This window comes from Bombus terrestris, chromosome 5 (genome assembly GCF_910591885.1).
Source record: "Bombus terrestris chromosome 5, iyBomTerr1.2, whole genome shotgun sequence".
Taxonomy (NCBI): domain Eukaryota; kingdom Metazoa; phylum Arthropoda; class Insecta; order Hymenoptera; family Apidae; genus Bombus; species Bombus terrestris.
The window spans coordinates 7,465,056-7,482,407 of record NC_063273.1 but is presented as its reverse complement, the minus strand read 5'-3'; the positions used below and the strand labels follow the sequence as shown (position 1 = coordinate 7,482,407).

The following is a 17,352-nucleotide window of genomic DNA, read 5'->3' as shown; positions in this document are numbered from 1 at the left end:
CTTTTTTTCACTCGAGCGAAAGGCAATTGCTTTTAATCGTCGATCGGAAACGAGCATCGTCGATTGTGCGTGGCGTTCGCTAATTTCCGCCGTCGAACGATATAATATCTACCGGGCGACAATTAAAAGCGAAACCACCCTGTTCGCGCGTGAACAGCCACGGAAACGAACTTATCACGTGATATAAGTGGGAGTGCGTTAAATTACGTTCGGCCGAGAAATTATACGACCGAGTGGACTGCTAACTAACGCAGGCCTCGGAACAGGCCATTCACACCGAGACAGCCGTTCCTTCTCTTCTATGTAGATCGCACCGTTTTAAAAGCCTGCCCGCGGCTTTTTCAGCGACACGATCAACCCAATCGATCGCCACTCGTTTCAAAGCCTCGATCCGGCCTGTGACACACACAGACACACCGTCTGCAAGACAGTCTGTCTTCTCCTTCTCCTCTCTGGCTCTCTTTCGAGCTTTCTTCTTTTTCTTCTTCTTCTATCTAGCATCGTTTCACCGCGACGTTTTAAGGTCGAGTCAGAGTCTAGCTTCTGTAACTTAGTCGTTCGAACCAGATCGATTCCATTAACAGTCGGCCGGCGAAGCTTCGATCGATCATCACGAACGTCGAACGGTTGATTTTCGAGTAATACAAAGAATTATGGCTGTTACGTTTCACCAGATACGCGGCATTTATTTAGGGACACCCTAGACGTCGAAACGACGAAGAAAGTTAACGTATTGGGTTGTCCGGAAAGTGTCTTTCTTTCGCAAACGTGTTTTTTAACAATGCACCTTCGTACAAACGTGAAACCAAGTCTGTGAAATGTGATTGTCTCGATAGAACAAAATGGATCGTACGTAATTCGACGAAATAATATGAGACAAAAAACGTCCATTATTTCCTCATAAAACGAAAGAAACTTTTCGGACAACCTAATACGAACGTTTCGGCTTTTCGAGTTATAAACGATTTCATTTTACGAGTGACAGTGAATCAGTTGGCGAACGTTTCTCCTTATCTCATCGCGCTTCGTGATTCTCGCTCGTAGCTGCATAAAAAATGCAGTCGAATGGTTGAGGAATGATTTCTCAGAGGCTCGAATATTCAGCACATATTTTCTGACACCTCGTTTAGTTTGATGGAATAATAACACGTGAATGTGAATTACAATTAGAACGTAATAGGCGTGACACGATTGTACGTGTCAAAGTTGAAGCAGTCTGCGCCGTGCGAGGGTTAAGGGCGTCAAAGAACGATCATAATGGTGGGAGAATGGAAAAAGATTCGTGTCACCGTGGTAGAATTATTTTTCTCGATTATCGCGTTATCGCCAGGCCAGTCGAGTCGCTCCGTTTCACGATAACGCTGTATCTTAATACGTCTCGAGTACGTAATTATTCATGCCGCTCTTAAATAATAAGATTACGTATCGAGACGCCGCCGCGCCGCTCTATCACGAGACGACGCTTCTGAAGGATAGCAGAGTATGCATCGTCTGTTTGTACACGCTCGATTTTATACCAGTTACAGTTGTCGATACGTTTATAGTATGTTGCGCGGTGTACCTTTGATCCAGCTAATTACGGTGTCAGAAAAATAAAACGCAAACTACAACATAACGCGCGACAATATTTTCAAATACACAAATACATGTAAACATACACGTAAAAATACATTTAATAGGTCTAACAAAAAAGAAGTTGTCAATTTGTTGAAATTATATCGTATCGTCGTCGGAAAGGAGCGTGTGTTCCAAATTTCAGGTTTGCAGTTGGTCAGGAAGTGGGTGAAATTTCTCTTAGAAAAATTCAACCCCGTCAGACAGACAGACAGACAGACAGACAGATAGAAAACTAAGCCAGGAGAAAAAAGGAAAACACTCGTAGAAACGAAACGCATTTCGTATAAACAACTTACAGTGAAAAGCAGTCTCGCTGTCACAAGCCACGTGGTTTACGCCGGAATACGCCGCAAGCACGTGTTACTTTCCCGCTGGTGCCTGGCCTGTTCGGTTTCGCTCACGATCTTCAACCCTTTCCAGTCGTTTACCCCGATCTATGTCCAACTACCCGATCCTTCCATCAAACAGCAAGTTTCCCGCCTTTTTTTCTACACACTTTCGAACGAAATCCTCTGCTTCGCCTCTACCAAATTCGATTCGATTGGATTCGGTAGCGCGACCATACGACGAAGGATTCTGTCGTTGTTCCTCGCGGCTCACTGTTTTCTCCCGTTAATCAATCCCGCGGCGACGAAAATAAATTCGTATATCAACCGTGACACAATTACCCGGCATTCTGCCGGAGGGAAGCACGATGATTTACGAGCCACGGACCGCAGACGGTCAATGACAGTGCATGTGCGCGGCCACGGCAGACAGCGAATCGTCTTAATTAGGCGCGATTAAGCGAGACACGCGTTTCCCTCCCGCTGTATCGTGTACACGGCTGCCTTGCTTCGTATTCCTGCGTGTCTGTCCCCGTGCCAGACGACCGATAGATGGACCGAAGCGCGACAGAAACGATGGAGCCTCGTTGTACCGCGCGACTTGTCCGCCTGCTGACCATCGTAACACTGAGCTCTCTTTCCGAGCGACGAGCATAGGGCTTCGAGCAACGACAGCCTCACCGTCCCGCGCTGCCACCGAACCACCACCGTCTTGCTCGCTCGCAAACGCTTAACACGCCCGTCTTCTCTCTTACTCTATGCCGGTATTTCTGCCCCACGTGTGTACGCACGTGGCCGCGCGCACACCAGCCAATGCTCCGTCAAGTTGATCGTCGTGAATCCTTCGGGACTCCATCAACTACACGAGGACTCTTCCGGGTCGACAGGAACGCTGTTCCAGAGAGAGGACGTTTTAAACAAGGTGACTCGAGAGGGACTCTACCGAGACGTATTTGTCCGCGTGGTTACGGCAGATCGATCGTGGGTGCAACGCTGGTTTCGTGGTACACGGGGCGTATCATCGTGGCATTTGTGGGCTGAATTTTTTATTGCGTCACTTTCAGCGGGCGGCAGATCAAGCTGTTTGGTATAGCTTGTGCTAGGTTTTACGGGGTAACTGTTTTTAGAACTACCACACCAGTCAAATTGACTGGTTTTACGATTTTATTTTAAAATTCCTACATAATGAATTTCTAATATAATGAATTTTATTTTGCTTTTTATGTTTTCGAACTGAAAGTAATTTTGTATCAAGGCTGCTTATACCAATACCAGTTAAAATGACTGATATCTGTCAAAGTGTAAAAGGGTGCTGCAATCTGTTTATCGAACCTCAATTAACCAGTTTCCTCGTTTTGTACAACTTTCCACACGTTTTTACAATTTTCACTGCATATCATTCAGTATGACGATATCTGGATTGATCGCTAAATCGCTAGATACTAATAGTAGAAATACCACACCAGTCAAAATGACTGGTTCTACAATTTTATAAATGTGTTAACCCTCGTTTAGGGATTATGGTCCCAGGTGGATTAATAATACCAAACATAAGATGGAATTCCTTCTGTAATAAATTAATAAATATAAGAATATTCTATTATTACGTATTTTTTAAAGACCAGTCATTTTCACTGGTTTTGGTAGAAGTAGCTTCGTGTTAACTATCGCTAGTTCTAGTGTTAAGTTATTTTAGGTTGCCAGATGCGTGAATTTTGTTTGTGGTCGCGTAATCTTGAATTTCCACCGTTTGCGGATATTTATCGCAAGTTGTGGTAGACTTTCGAGTAGCTTTAGATATTCTCTCGTCTCGCAAAATCGTGGAATGTCGAGCGATTTGTTGTACGCGAGATATTCTGCCATTATGTGTAAGCTTTAGGATAAGTTTAAATATTCTGCTGTCTCGGACTTAGAAGCATTGTCTGGTACATCAAAGCTCAACGCGCGAGGACTCTTGTGAACAATTTGCTAGACAAAGAAACACGATGTCAGGTATCTTCTCGGTTTCGTCGAGGGACCTGACCCGTTTAATCCGAATATATCTTCGTTTCAGAAGATCGACGCCTCTTTCGAAACAAAGAAAACCTTTCTTCTGGATTTACGAAAGTCTTAACCGCCTTTCACCCTGCTTGCTTCGATAAGCAAAACGATTTTGATATTTCGAGAAAAACTTGCTCAAACTTATGCGCGTTATTCTCTCGTTTTCAATAGTAAAGATCGTTCGATGTATCGAGAAAAACTTGAGGAAGATAATGCACATCGATAACGATTCTTTCATTTCCAACAAAGGAAAATGCATTATTGCAGATGATAAATTACTTTGAAAAGAGTTTGAAGTACTTTACTCGTCTCTAGTTATCATATGTCACAGTTTGAATGCGCATCTCAAATACGAAACCAGGCATAATCGCGTGAAATTGCTTGAAAGCGTGCGACACAAATTTCTACGATACATCGTCTTCAAGTTTAACAAAACCGATACCCAAAACTTGCCACAATCGTAAAAATATTCTTAACGCTTGGAATATGCTCGATCTTGAGCAGCGTAGAAACAGACCTGGCCTTCTTTTCTTAAAATCCTCAGTCAGCCAAACGACTGTCTAGAAATTTTTGAACTTTTTAAATTACACGCATACCCCGGATGGTGGCAACTTTTTCACAACGAACTGGTTCAGGTAACTCCGATTGTATTTTAATCGTATGAAATTATAAAAGTCATCGGATAAATCGTCAGTCCACGTTCCTTTTTACTTCGGTTCGTGCAACACCGAAAGACCTACACCTGTTAAAAATAAATAGAATAAATAGAATAAAAAGAAATAATAATAATAATAAATAATGCGAAGAACGTGGCTTAGAAATTTCGAAGATCTCGAGAACGTTTGGATGTTTCGCTTTAGTCGTAGAAAAGCATCGAGTTCCGGGGGGAGCAACCCCCACTCGAGAAAGATATCGGCACAAACGGTGCAAAGTTTGAGGACACAGAACGTAATTTCCCGTGCAAGCTATCATTACACAAGAACTCGCTTTTTCGTGGAAACTTCGAAGCGAGTGGCGGGAGAATCGTCGGTTTCTGAAAGTTTGTCGACAGTTTCGCCGGGGAATCGATAGTCGAGCGTGCAAAGTCGAATCGAAAGGTTCCGAGAAACCTCTGCGAGCTCGTGGCTATTCCTCGAACGAATATACGTTTCATTAAAGCGACTGACCGCCCCCTTTTTTCGCAAACTTTCAATTACTCCGATGATTAAGAGCTTCGAACGCGAAATTATCAGCTATCGCAACTCTCGTGCAATCGAACACGCGTGGAAAGCTTCCTGAAACTAATAGCTTCATTTCTAACCATGAAACACGAACGTTCGTAATTTTCGCCACTGATGAAATTTTCATTCGCCGTGAATAATATCCATTCGTTTAATTACTCGATACAGCACGCTTGATTACTCCACTGTCGCTGTGCAAATCGCATAATATGATAAATTATTGATATAATATACCCGAAAGGACGATCGCGAAGTGACTGGTTTTATTTCGCCAATTAGCATTATCCACGTCGTTCAACCTTCTTCGAATGGCATGGCTATTATTTCGTTAAAGTCGGCTTGACAGTAATCGAGAATTTAATTAATCGTCCAATTCAGAATTGAAGGAAAAATTGTATTATTTTAAGAAATATGAAAAGAGAAAATAAAAATCTGGTGAAATTCGTCAAAACGTTTGCGTTTACGAGAATATTACATATTGGGTTGGCAACTAAGTGATTGCGGATTTTGTCATTAATACCTATTGACAAAAGCCGCAATCACTTAGTTGCCAAATCAATAGTATTCATCTCGCAATGGAAAATAGAACGAAGCAGATCTTATTATCCGCTGGTAAATCGAGAATATAATATCAAAGGTCGATCGTGCAATACTGTTATTTTATTCGGACCAGCCTCTAATCGTTTAATAAAGACCCTACAGCTTCGTTTTCGCAAATCATTCGACAAGCCATTACGATTCTCGTGCGCTCGACGATGCACGCGAATAAGTGGATACCTAATCATTAATTATTTGTACCTCACAAAGGAGGTTCGAGGTCGCAACAGTTTTCATTCGTTTCAGCCGCTAGACTCTACGCGATCGTGTAATTGCGATTACGTCAAAGCTTGTCGAACGGTGAAGAGTCTCATTTCTGCGTATCACTCGACGATTCGTCGAAGCTCGGCCGTGACTACTTTTATTAATTGTTCGAATAAACGTTATATTCGAAGATAAACAACTTCATTCTCGCGAATCACGCTATAATTTATTTCGTACGTTTCACCGCACTCGATGATTAAACGTGTTCATCATCAGCTTATACAGCGTGTCAAGAAATGTTTTGATACTTTCTACAAAAGTAAACCCTTTCGGACGTGTCACGTTCCTTGTGGAAAACATTTTGAAACGTTGTTAACACCAGTTTGAAAGAAGTCCGAGGACGCAGGCGGAAGTTACAAAATATTTGTCGCGACCTGTTCGCCATAGGATTAGAATCGCCAGTCTTCTCAGTCTCTTGGCTTCCAAGGGAAAATCATCAGTTTCTCGAAGCCCGCCACAGAATCGCTGGTGTTTGGTGTGCGCTGAAGAATTCCTTGAAACGTTAAAAGTCACTCTGTTCGTGAAATATCGCGCGCGTTTATCAAACATCGAGCAACAAGAACGACATTGGCGCATCAAAATTCGCTGGCAAGGTTAACCAGAGGTTCAGCGCTGTTCGTTTTTATCCATTCCCTGCGTCATCGAACCTCGCGGAGATCGATAAGAAATGGAGAATCAATGGTTGGTCGCTGCTTGCATCGATCGAAACTAGCGAGTACATTTAACAAGTATCGAGGGAGAACGGGACGATGCGATGCGGCCAATGAATCATCCGCTCGATATGCGCGCGAAAAGGCGGAGGATTCTCGTCCGAGACGTCGGAGAGAAGAGATTCCTTCTTGGCGAATTTTTGCGCGAGAACTTTGATCCGTCTGGTATCCCGACGTTTCCACCCCACAAGGATTAAAAATATTCGGTGAAACCGCGCGTGAAACTCGAATTGCGCGGCGTGGCCCGACCGCGGTGATTATGCGACGCGGACGCGCGACAACCGCTCACAATGGGTCGACGCATCGTGACAGGACAAATCTAAATGCAAATCGATAAATACTCGCATAATCTCAAAAGGCGGCGAGACGTTATGGATGCAGCAACGAGTTCTGCAGACAGACGTCGCGACACGTGCAATCGAGTTTCAAGAAGAACAAGAGAGAAAAGGGAATCGCCAGGCGAAAGATCGGCCAGAGTTTATTTATTTATAAGAGACATTTGTTTAACGATTAACAGACGGTTGATTAGCCTTACGACGAGCAATTACATTAACAACGGTAGGAAAATTGTGAAACGTGCGAAGCTTTTGAAACGAAGAGCAGAGTTGGTCGGTTTGGATTCTGAGAGATTCGATTATATCAGCTTGTCCGGAAAGTTTCTTTCGTTTTAGAAGGAAATAATAGACGCACTATATTTTTTGTTTTTAATTTAACGACAATTTAAACGACAGAAAGGTCATTGTTGGTAAAAGACAGTCGTCTGATCGCATTTATTAGATTACCAGAAGTTTCTTTCGTTTCGTAAGGTGAGAATAGATGAAGAAGAATTTCTGTTTTATATTATTTTATTTCCTTCTATTTCTATTATTATGTTCGTGCATAATTCAATAAACTAGTATAAACCAAAAAGCATAGTGCGTCTATTATTTTTTTATAAAACGAAAGAAACATTTCGAACAACCTAATGTGTTCCTAATGTGTGTAAAATAATTAAAGTGTCTCATCGGTAAATAAATCGGGATCGAATAGAACAAAATTAAGCATTGGAACTAAATATAAAAATACGATAAGAGAAAGATGATTGTCAAGATGAGAGACGTAGAAGTTAAGTCACAATTAAAAGATAAAGGTTGAGTCGGATTGACAAAGACCGTGTCCATCTAACTATCGATTGTTTCGAAATCGATTTGACACAGAGCGTGAAGGAGAAGCTGTCTGAAATGAAATTCCATTAACGACGGTAACTCGACGAACGTTCGTCGACTGACTGATGGTCAACCTGCTGGCTGATATGTATGCGCACCTGTGCCCTTTTACTTATGCGCGTTGCGCTCTCCGCGTTAAACGCCTCGCGACGAAACAGACACGCGATTTCCGACCGACGCGCGACGTCTCAACGTCAGGATGCCGTAAAAACGGATTTCACCACGGAGACGGATTTTTTCGTTGCTACGTCGGATTCTTGTTTTCCTTACTCCTTTTCTCCTGCCATTTCCTCCCTTTTACTCGGTCTATTTTTGACCAAATATTCGTATAGCCGATTCGGAATTTCTCAAAGCGTTGGTCGTTGATTTTTCACTGAATATTCGTCCGATGGTTCTGTGATAGAACTTCCAAAATTCCATTAGAAAGAAGGAGAATAGAAAAAGATCGCATACAGAACATCGTTCAATTTTCAAATTAAAAACAATTGTACTTCTCGCTCGTGAGTCTTGTATATTGAACTTCCTGTTCGCGATGAAATTTCTCGTTAAAAAGGAGATTACAAGCGTCAATGGATTTTCATTTATACGCGGCAGCCCTCTTCTCAATTTCGTTTCTTACCGATAAAAAGGAAAGCAAGTGAATAATTCACGTGTTATTAATGTCGTCAAGATATCGATAATTGGAGTGTAAAGGGTGAACCGTCGGTGTTTCGGCAATAAACGGATCATAAAGCGAGCTGTTGTGAAAACACGCGCGTGAATGGCTCTAGTTAGAATAATCGAAAGGTTTGTTTAAGCCGTAACAATGAAACAAACGCAAACGCGATTACCTCTCCCTTTTGTGCCCTCGCCAAACCTTCTACAGTCTCGTTTCGCATTCGATGTTCGCCCTTAAATTTCACCCCCAAGTACTCGTAGCTACCACTTAAACCACTCTGTTACACCCTTGCCGAATCTTTCTCCTCTAAAAGTGGCATTCATACTTGGTCCTTAGAGAGAATGGCGTAATTATCCGCAGACGCGTGTTATCGATCCGCGAACGAGTTTTATCTTTCACCTAAAACAGCGAAGCGTCAGAGACTTTTCAAACAAGCGGCACGACCATTCTTCGACTATTCCTGAACATTCGAAATATCCTCACGTCCAACTGTGACGAAAAATCTTGACATCGCGTGATACGGTTCACGCGGGACTGACTTTCGATTTCTCGCGGAAAGAAAAAATAAACGAGTGGCGGTTGTCAGCGGCGATAAAACATTTGGCACGTTCGAGAACGGCAGTAGGTTTGGCGAGCGAATGCCACGTGGCTGGCAGCTGCAAAACTGTTGCTCGTGCTCAAGTTAATTGCTTCCAAATCGTCCCGAAAAAAGAATCCTATGTAGAATAAACAGAAAAATTCGTGGAACCCTCGCTGCCCACCTTTAATTCGAGAGAAAGTAACGCGTAAACCTCGTGGCTTCGGTATTTCGTCAGGGCATGTTGCTGAAAGATCGTGAAATATTATTAAAAATTGTAAATGGAGAAAAGCTTGCAGCAAGCAAGTAAACATTATGTCGTAAATAATCAGAGAGAAGTTGGTACGATTTTTAATTTGATTCGGTATCGCTCGAGACAAGAAGAAGCACGTAATAAGAGAGTTATATATAACGACGATCCCCGGTAGTTATGGCATAATACATAACAGTGTTTCGCTTATCGTAACAACACGTGTGGCGATTATATCAATTTCGCGACTGCTCCGATGGACTCGTTTCTACCTACGTACCCGCTATGTATCCGATGATATTAGGTCGTCCGAAAAGTTTCTTTCGTCTTATAAGGAAATAATGGACTCACAACATTTTCCGTTTTATATTATTTTATCGAATTACCTATCATCCATTTTCTTCTATCAAAATAAAAATCACAACGTTCGACAGATTAGGTTTCATGTTTGTATAAAGATGCATCGCTGTAAAAGACGTGTCTGTAGAGGAAAGACACTTTTATTTTCTTCAAAAAAAAAAAAAAAAAGAAAAAAGACGATTAATTAAAATCCCCATCGTATCTAATCCATCGCCTCTTCGAGAATACCGCGTACCGTTTATTTTAAGAAGCATACCGCGCCTCGAAATTATCGTGCGAAAGAAAAATAACCCGACCGACGAGCTTCCACGAAAATGTATACAAGCCACTCGATCGCGATTCGAAGACGCTTTGGAAAAATTTCTGTGCAAGATGGCTTCGTCTGACGGAATAATTGGAATGTTCCGAGGAAAGCTTGGTTGCGCGTTCCATTCATAGGCTCTCAGGACTTCTGTTTTCAATATTTCCTGCTTAACGATGGTATATAGCGCGAGTATCGACAGAACGTGACGAGGAGTACGAAAACTGATGGAAAAATAACGCTCTCGAGTTTCCACTCGTTTGGCGAATAATCGTGAATAATCAGCGTACACAGAGAGAAAAAGAACAAGTGCCGCGGGTTATTACGAGTTAACCTTTAGCTAAAGCTCGAAGTAGTCGATTAATCTTACTGGCAACGGTTTCTTATTTACCGGGTGTCGCCTTTTCTATTTTAATCCCGTAAGCAGAGTGGGTCGGTGTGGCTCGATCCATAGATAAGGATTAACCGCGCGTGCCACACGCGGATTAAAGGTAATTGATCAAGATGATCGATGCTGTACGCGTATACCACCGTCCTTTCTCTTGCTCCGTTCAAGAAAAACGTTCGTCTCCTTTTCGGCGCGGATGACGACTGATTTACTGGTTCAACGAAATCACTCGCTAGCCTGGTTAAATATATCCCTGGAAAGAAAATAAAGAGCGGCCCGAGGCCACAAGGTGAGAGAATCCGTGGACCACGTTCGAGGAATCGAATCGCGCTTTTTCGGTCCACCGAGGGTTTACTCGAGTTCACCGAAGCTCGTTCTCTCGAGCGTAGCCTTCCCTCGCGTTCAAGATCATTCGACGTTTCCTTGGAATTTCACAGACTCTGAAAACCGCTCGATATTCGTCACAAGTTCTTTGCAAACGATCATGCTATATTCTATTTTCTTATTGCTGCGAGACCGGGCTTCGTATCAGGGATCGTAATCATCCAGAGATTTCTACGATCCTCGTGGATATCGCGCTTCTTCCATCTACGCGTTTCAGCGATCGTAAATTTTCTCCGAATGGATCTTGTTATCCGGTGTTCTCTTGCGATGGACATCGAGATCGAGGCTCGATCAAAGATGAAAACGATAAAAGTCGGTCAAAGGGGATCCTGGTTGTTCACGGCGGAACGAAGGCGCGTAGATACGAGTTGGAACGTCCCAAAGATAATATTTGTCGTAATAACATCTCTCGACTTGTACGCGTTTGAAGAAGCTCGACGAGCCTCTTGGAGAACCGCCCTTCCGGAACGCTTTCAACGCTCGCAACACGTAGCTCGAGCCGGTGTTTGATTTGATTTTCTGTCTCGAGACGAACGTTGACGAGGGTCCTATCGCGGCAGCTGAATCACACGAGCCCCGTTGCCCCATTTTCTTCGTCATCGTGTCGAAAACGGAAGTCTCGGGAAGAGCCTCGGACCAAGCAATCCTTCGCTTCGCTCTATCCGATTCCCAGACCGCGAGGTCTCAAGTAGCATGGTGAAACTGGCGTGTTCAGGATGGAGCGTAACGTATGACGAGCTAGAGAGACGTGAAGAGCAGCTTGCGACATTTCTGTGCTTTCTCCCGTGACTAGCGGCAATTCGATTCACGGTCCTCGAATAGGGAAATTAACCTCTCAGCTTGGCGGAAGTTCGTGTCATTCGCTGATTACCGTGCGCGGTCGTTTGACGTATCATCGTCTGTTTGGGGAAATTCTTCCAAGGAGAAAGTTGGGATGCTGAAAATTTATACGGTTGGTTTCCAACATTTAAAATTTGAAAAAAACGAGACAAGAATATGGTAGGATGTTCCACTTGCCGGTTGTTTGATCAAACTTAGGAGATTCCTTAGAAGGAAAAGGGAATCCGACAAAGTCATCCGATCGCGAATATTTCTCTTCGTTAAAATCGGACAAACTATTCGGAGAAAGATCGCAGAGTTGTGACTTCCTGGCTTTTTTATACGAATGGCGCGATATCGTTCAGCGAGGAAATTCTTCGGAATAAAATCGGAATATTTAGAAACGGCAGGATCCAAGTTCGGCGAATTAATTTCTCTCGCTAACTCTTCAACGCGTGCCAAAAATAGCTGGTTGATTTCTTTACAGTACGTTCGAAGGATATTTCGATCGCTGCCCAGAAGATTCGTGTCGTCGTCGAGTCAATTACCTCCGAAAGAACAAACTTATCGCGCTATCGTAATCGAATATCTATTCACCAGGCGTGCGAGCTGTTCATTTCACGGTGGAACGAAGAAGACAAGAGAGAAACAGCTGTATCGGCGGGCGCATTTTTTAATCGTCTTCACAAGAGAGGAACCCATCGAAAGAACGGGCCAGAAGGGTGAAAGCCCTTCCCTTTCCCCGTGTTTTTAATATCCATGCCGCGTGTAGTCGTTTTCCGTGCACGTGACGACACCGAAACGATGGCTGGCCTGGGTGCAACGCGTGTTCCATGAATATTAATTACTTTTCCGTCGCTCGATTCTTCGGAAACTCGTCCACCATCGAAATCTTGTCCCTCCAGGCCGAGCGTAATTTACGTAATAATCTTTCGAGATAATGGGACACGCGTGATTCGAATACGCTATCTTTTTAGCCTAACTCGTTGCCAACGAATGACGTATTGGTCCTCGTAACGTCTCACCGGTCATTTTTCTGAACGACGTGTTGATACGTCGAAAGTTCGCCGGTTATTTTCGTATAGCAGCTACTCGAAATGGTAACCGATCGATTCGAATAATTTAAAAAATACGGTAGAACGTAGATTTAACCGACGATCTTCATACATTTTCATATTTTTATAAACGTAAGTTAAACAAAAATTCGCGAAATATTGCCACGAGCATTTTATCTCCGGATATTTTATCTTCAAATATTTTTGTGTATTTGCGCACGTCACGTGCATTTTCCAGGTTTTTACGCTCTTGAATTTTTCATAAACGTACGAATATCCACGGTCTAGCGTGGATGTTACGAACGTTATCTTTTTAAATTCAATTGGAAACTTACGATCGTTTACCCGTGTTATCGTTTTACGAGCGATACAGACGCTTATGGGAGTAAATCATTCGCTTTTCTTTCGTTTCTTTCTCTTTTTGCGAAACTGGACAGATCCAAGCACTGTTGCTTAGAATACACAAGGCTGCAGATAAATTCAAATCAATTCACTTTTACTTGGGAAGGGGGAAAAAAACTTCATTAACAAACACGCATAGTAATAATAGCTGGCAATCAATTCTGAAGTAGCGACTGCGTGTTTACACTCGTTACGCTGTCTCAGGCAGCACGCTATCGCTCTCGTTGCGAATGGGTTAACGCGCTTACATAAACGACCAAGCTTACATAAATAACCGGGGGAGAGTTTTCGACGGACGAATTTATTTCCAGATCGACGTCGCCGCTGACATTTACCGTTCTAACGATATTTCACCCGTTCACGTGCCCATTTATCCTATACGCAAAGTTCATCAACATTTTCTAAGTTTCCAGCGTGTCCATGTTCCGTGAGATCGAAAAGGAGAAAAGAAATTCAAGATTAGAATTGATAAAGTATATGATAGGAGTTTTAGCGTCTTCGTGTTATTCAACTGTTGCTAGCAAGGCTATTAGTATTTCTAAGATAGAATATCGTTACGTGGCTGTTAAGACGAACGGTATATGCGGACAGTTACACGCGTGAACGGAAACGCCTGAATGGAAAATATATGGGTGTTAATTGGTCGTCCAAGTGAATTCACTATCACTTATGTAGCTACGTATGTCGTTGGGTTCAGCGGAGAGAAAGTGGGATACAATGGGTCTTTGTCCTTTTACGTTTAGTTTATTATAAAATATCGTACGAAATAGGTTACATGATAATTAGATGCGGTTCAAGTCGATAAGATTTTGGGTCGCGTGCCTTTCGTACGACTTAAAGTGCGAATGATTGGACGATAGCGCGCCAACAATACAGCGCAATGCATTTTTCGTGAAGCTAACATGATACGTCTGATAAGGGTATATTGCTATATCTTAGACATAATATGTTTTCTTCCACGTGCTGTTCATTTCTCCTATTCACAGAGTTTCACTTCTCACTAGCTGTCTTTGATACGCTTACAATGCAAGACCAGTTGTTAGTCAAGTTGCCTGTTTGTTGACTCTTAATTTATCGCTTATTTATCAACGACCTGATTGCACTGTGTCGGTTGAAAGTTGATCGTGCTCCTTATCCTCGCGCGAGTCCTAATACGCTGTATGCTGCTAATCGTTCGCAAACTCGCCATACAGGAGAATCAAAAGTTTCTCGAGTGAAACTGTAGTTAGTGGAAGGAGGTTTCAGTTATCGGCCGAACTGCTACTGGATTCTCAACTCTTTTAAAATAATTTTTTTAAATAATTAGGAGAATCGTGAAACTGAAAATACGAATCATGCGGAGCGGGCAAATGGAACTCTACTGTAACATCGAGGCTGCTGATCGGGTTCTTAAATGGTCGTCGCAAGATAAGAATCCAACGTGACTGTCATGAGCCAAACCAGAAACTCGAATCTTCCATTTATCTGGACGATCTCTTCGGATTCGAAGATGAAAGATCGTTCCCACCATGGCGAGTGCAACGTTTTCTAGAAATAGAGCGATTCAACAGCAACTTTTCCAAGAAAGAGAAGAAAGTAGGAAAACCTAAAATGCCACTTTAGCGTGGAGAAGGAAAAGCATCGGCGATAAATAAGCACCGTTAAGAAAGCAGAAACGAAAACGAAACGCCTACAGGCTTTAATTCTCGAGGGAACGCTACGTTCTAGACAAATTGATTCGTATTGTCATCTTCGAAGCTGTCCAGGAGTGTGCAGGGGGATCTGGATCCACAGACCACTTTGGCGCCGGCTAAAAGCGAGCCTGTCAACCAAACGAACGATCGTAGCCAGTGGAAAACTTGACGGTGGCGGCTTCAAAGGTTAGCCGCGTTCGATGAAACGCGAGTCCGCTCGCTCGTGAGCATAAGTTAGACTGTTTAGCGACACGATAATTCCAGCTTCTTTATTACGAAGCTGAATGTAAACGCGTATTCTCTCGATAATCGTAGCCACCGCTGCTAAATTTCTCCGGTTTGGATTTCAGATCAAACGACCAGAACATCAATGGGTCATTGGATTTCCTTTCTGAAATCCTCCGTGTTCGTTTGATCCTACAACGTTCGCCACTTTTACACGATTCCGACAGCTTCTTCTTGTAATATTTTTGGTTACTGACTATTAATCGTCTACGACTGGAATTTTTTTCTCTTCGTTACAGTTTCTAATAAACTAAGAGTTACCATTAGATAAATCGTTTCGTGTTAAGATAATAACTGTCAGGATAATAGTTCCGAGTCACATTCGTTATGGGGGTTTGAGGCAAATAAACATGTTAGGCTGTTAAATCACAGACAAAAGATAAATATAACGATCTAGAGAAAGTGGAAAGTGTTAGAAAAACTATGGAACAACGTGCGTGCTCCGGGGCTAAATATGATACGCTATCTTAAACCAGAAAAAGGACCATTGCTGCATTCTCTAACGTACTTGAATAATTAGACGAATTTCTTAATTTAACTTGGAGTTTCCCGAACGTAGAACGAAATCAGCAGTCGCAGCACACCTCACGCAGAATGTCGTGGACAATCTCGGTGGTCGGCTTCTTACCTTGACGCATGAAGATTTCTAAATCGTAAAGAAATCGTAAAAACGCCTCGCCACGCAGTCTGGCTTGGGCGTATGATTTTTATTTCGCCGAACAGACGAGTTTAAGCGTCCCTGTGTGTCTCGAAACGATCGACGGAGGAAATACATAAAAGATCGGAGCTGTCAATATATTCCAGGCAATAACGAGGATATAGCCCTTTGTCCAAAGGAATCATCGATCAACCACCATGGGACAGAGACGAGTGGTAATGCTACTTTACGGCCTGTTTAAGAGCCGCGTTGAAACGCGCGTACCAGCCCTTGACCTTTGGTCAACTGTAATTTCGAACGCCAGTTTGACGACCCCCTCGTCAGCTCGCAGGAAAAAATCAGAGGCAGACAGCGAACGCGGTGACAGAATCTTAATCGTTTCTTAACGCATTCTATGCCACGCTGTTTTCACGTCGCCATTGAGCCAACAATGGTGTTGCACATTAGGACGACAAATTGTTGCTACGTATAGAAGATCGTTTTCTGTTTCTGCTTTTACCTTTAGCTGCGCTCATTCTGTCTACTACAACGTTCTGTGTTGTTATTGTTGTTATTAAGTGAACCTTCATTAACACTAGAACTACCACACCATTCAGATTGACTGACTTTACGATTTTATTTTAAAATTCCTATTTTATGTTATATTCTTTTCCGTGATGATGTAATGAATTTCCCAACGATAAATGAAAGAATAATATAATGAATTTTTGTTTTTATATATTCAAACTGAAAATAGTTTTGTATCAAGGCTACTTATACCAATACCAGTTAAAATGACTGGTACTTGTCAAAGTGTAAAAGGGTCCTGCAATCTGTTTATCGAACCTCAATTAACCAGTTTCCTCGTTTTGTACAACTTTCCACACGTTTTTAAAATTTTCACTGCGTATCATTCAATACGACGATATCAGTTCTTAGGAAAATTTCGAATCGATCGCTAAATCGCTAAATGCTAATAGTAGGAATACCACACCAGTCAAAATGACTGGTTTTACAATTTTATAAATGTGTCAATCCTCGTTTAGGGATCATAATCCCAGATGAATTAACAATATCAAAATTGTACTACATAACATGAAATTGCTTCTATAAAAAAATAATAAATCAATAAATATAAAAATAGTTTATTATTACGTATTTTTTAAAGTCCAGTCATTTTCACTGGTTTTGATAGAAATAGCTTCGTGTTAACTATCGCTAGTTCTAGTATTAAATCTCACAGCATCGAATAATAACGTTAATCCATCGAGCCTACAGAGATTCTTTATTTTCGTCTACTTGATTTGATAATAGCGATCCTCCAATTGTATTAACGCGTTCATCGTCTCTATTAGAGACCTATACCATGGAATTGATCACATGGTATTGAATTTCTTGTTTACGTTCGGCAATTGCTTGTTTACATTTGGGAATTTCTGTTTACACCCGGAAGGTACTATTTGGGAATTGTATGATTACATTGAATGTTTGTTTATATTAGGGAATTCACTGTTTGCATTCCTCGTGCGTCAGAGGGTAGTGGATGAAACGCACGTACACATTTAATAGTAAAGTCTCGTCACT

General features: G+C 42.2%; 2 protein-coding genes across 6 annotated transcripts in view; one reads left to right on the top strand and one right to left on the bottom strand.

Annotated features, from left to right (window-relative positions):
• The window catches only part of LOC100644602 (mediator of RNA polymerase II transcription subunit 20), a 154,357-nt gene that overhangs the window by 60,993 nt on the left and 76,012 nt on the right, over window positions 1–17,352 (top strand). The window lies entirely within an intron of this gene.
• Window positions 1–17,352, bottom strand: part of LOC100642244 (facilitated trehalose transporter Tret1-2 homolog) — a 120,795-nt gene that overhangs the window by 43,351 nt on the left and 60,092 nt on the right. Inside the window, exon 1 of one of the 4 annotated variants that reach the window (XM_048406206.1) lies at window positions 1,914–2,579. The exons of the other annotated variants lie outside the window; for them this stretch is intronic. The gene's annotated coding sequence lies outside the window, so the exon portion shown is untranslated. Of the gene's footprint in view, window positions 1–1,913; window positions 2,580–17,352 lie in introns of those variants that run through there. 4 annotated transcript variants of the gene reach the window in all.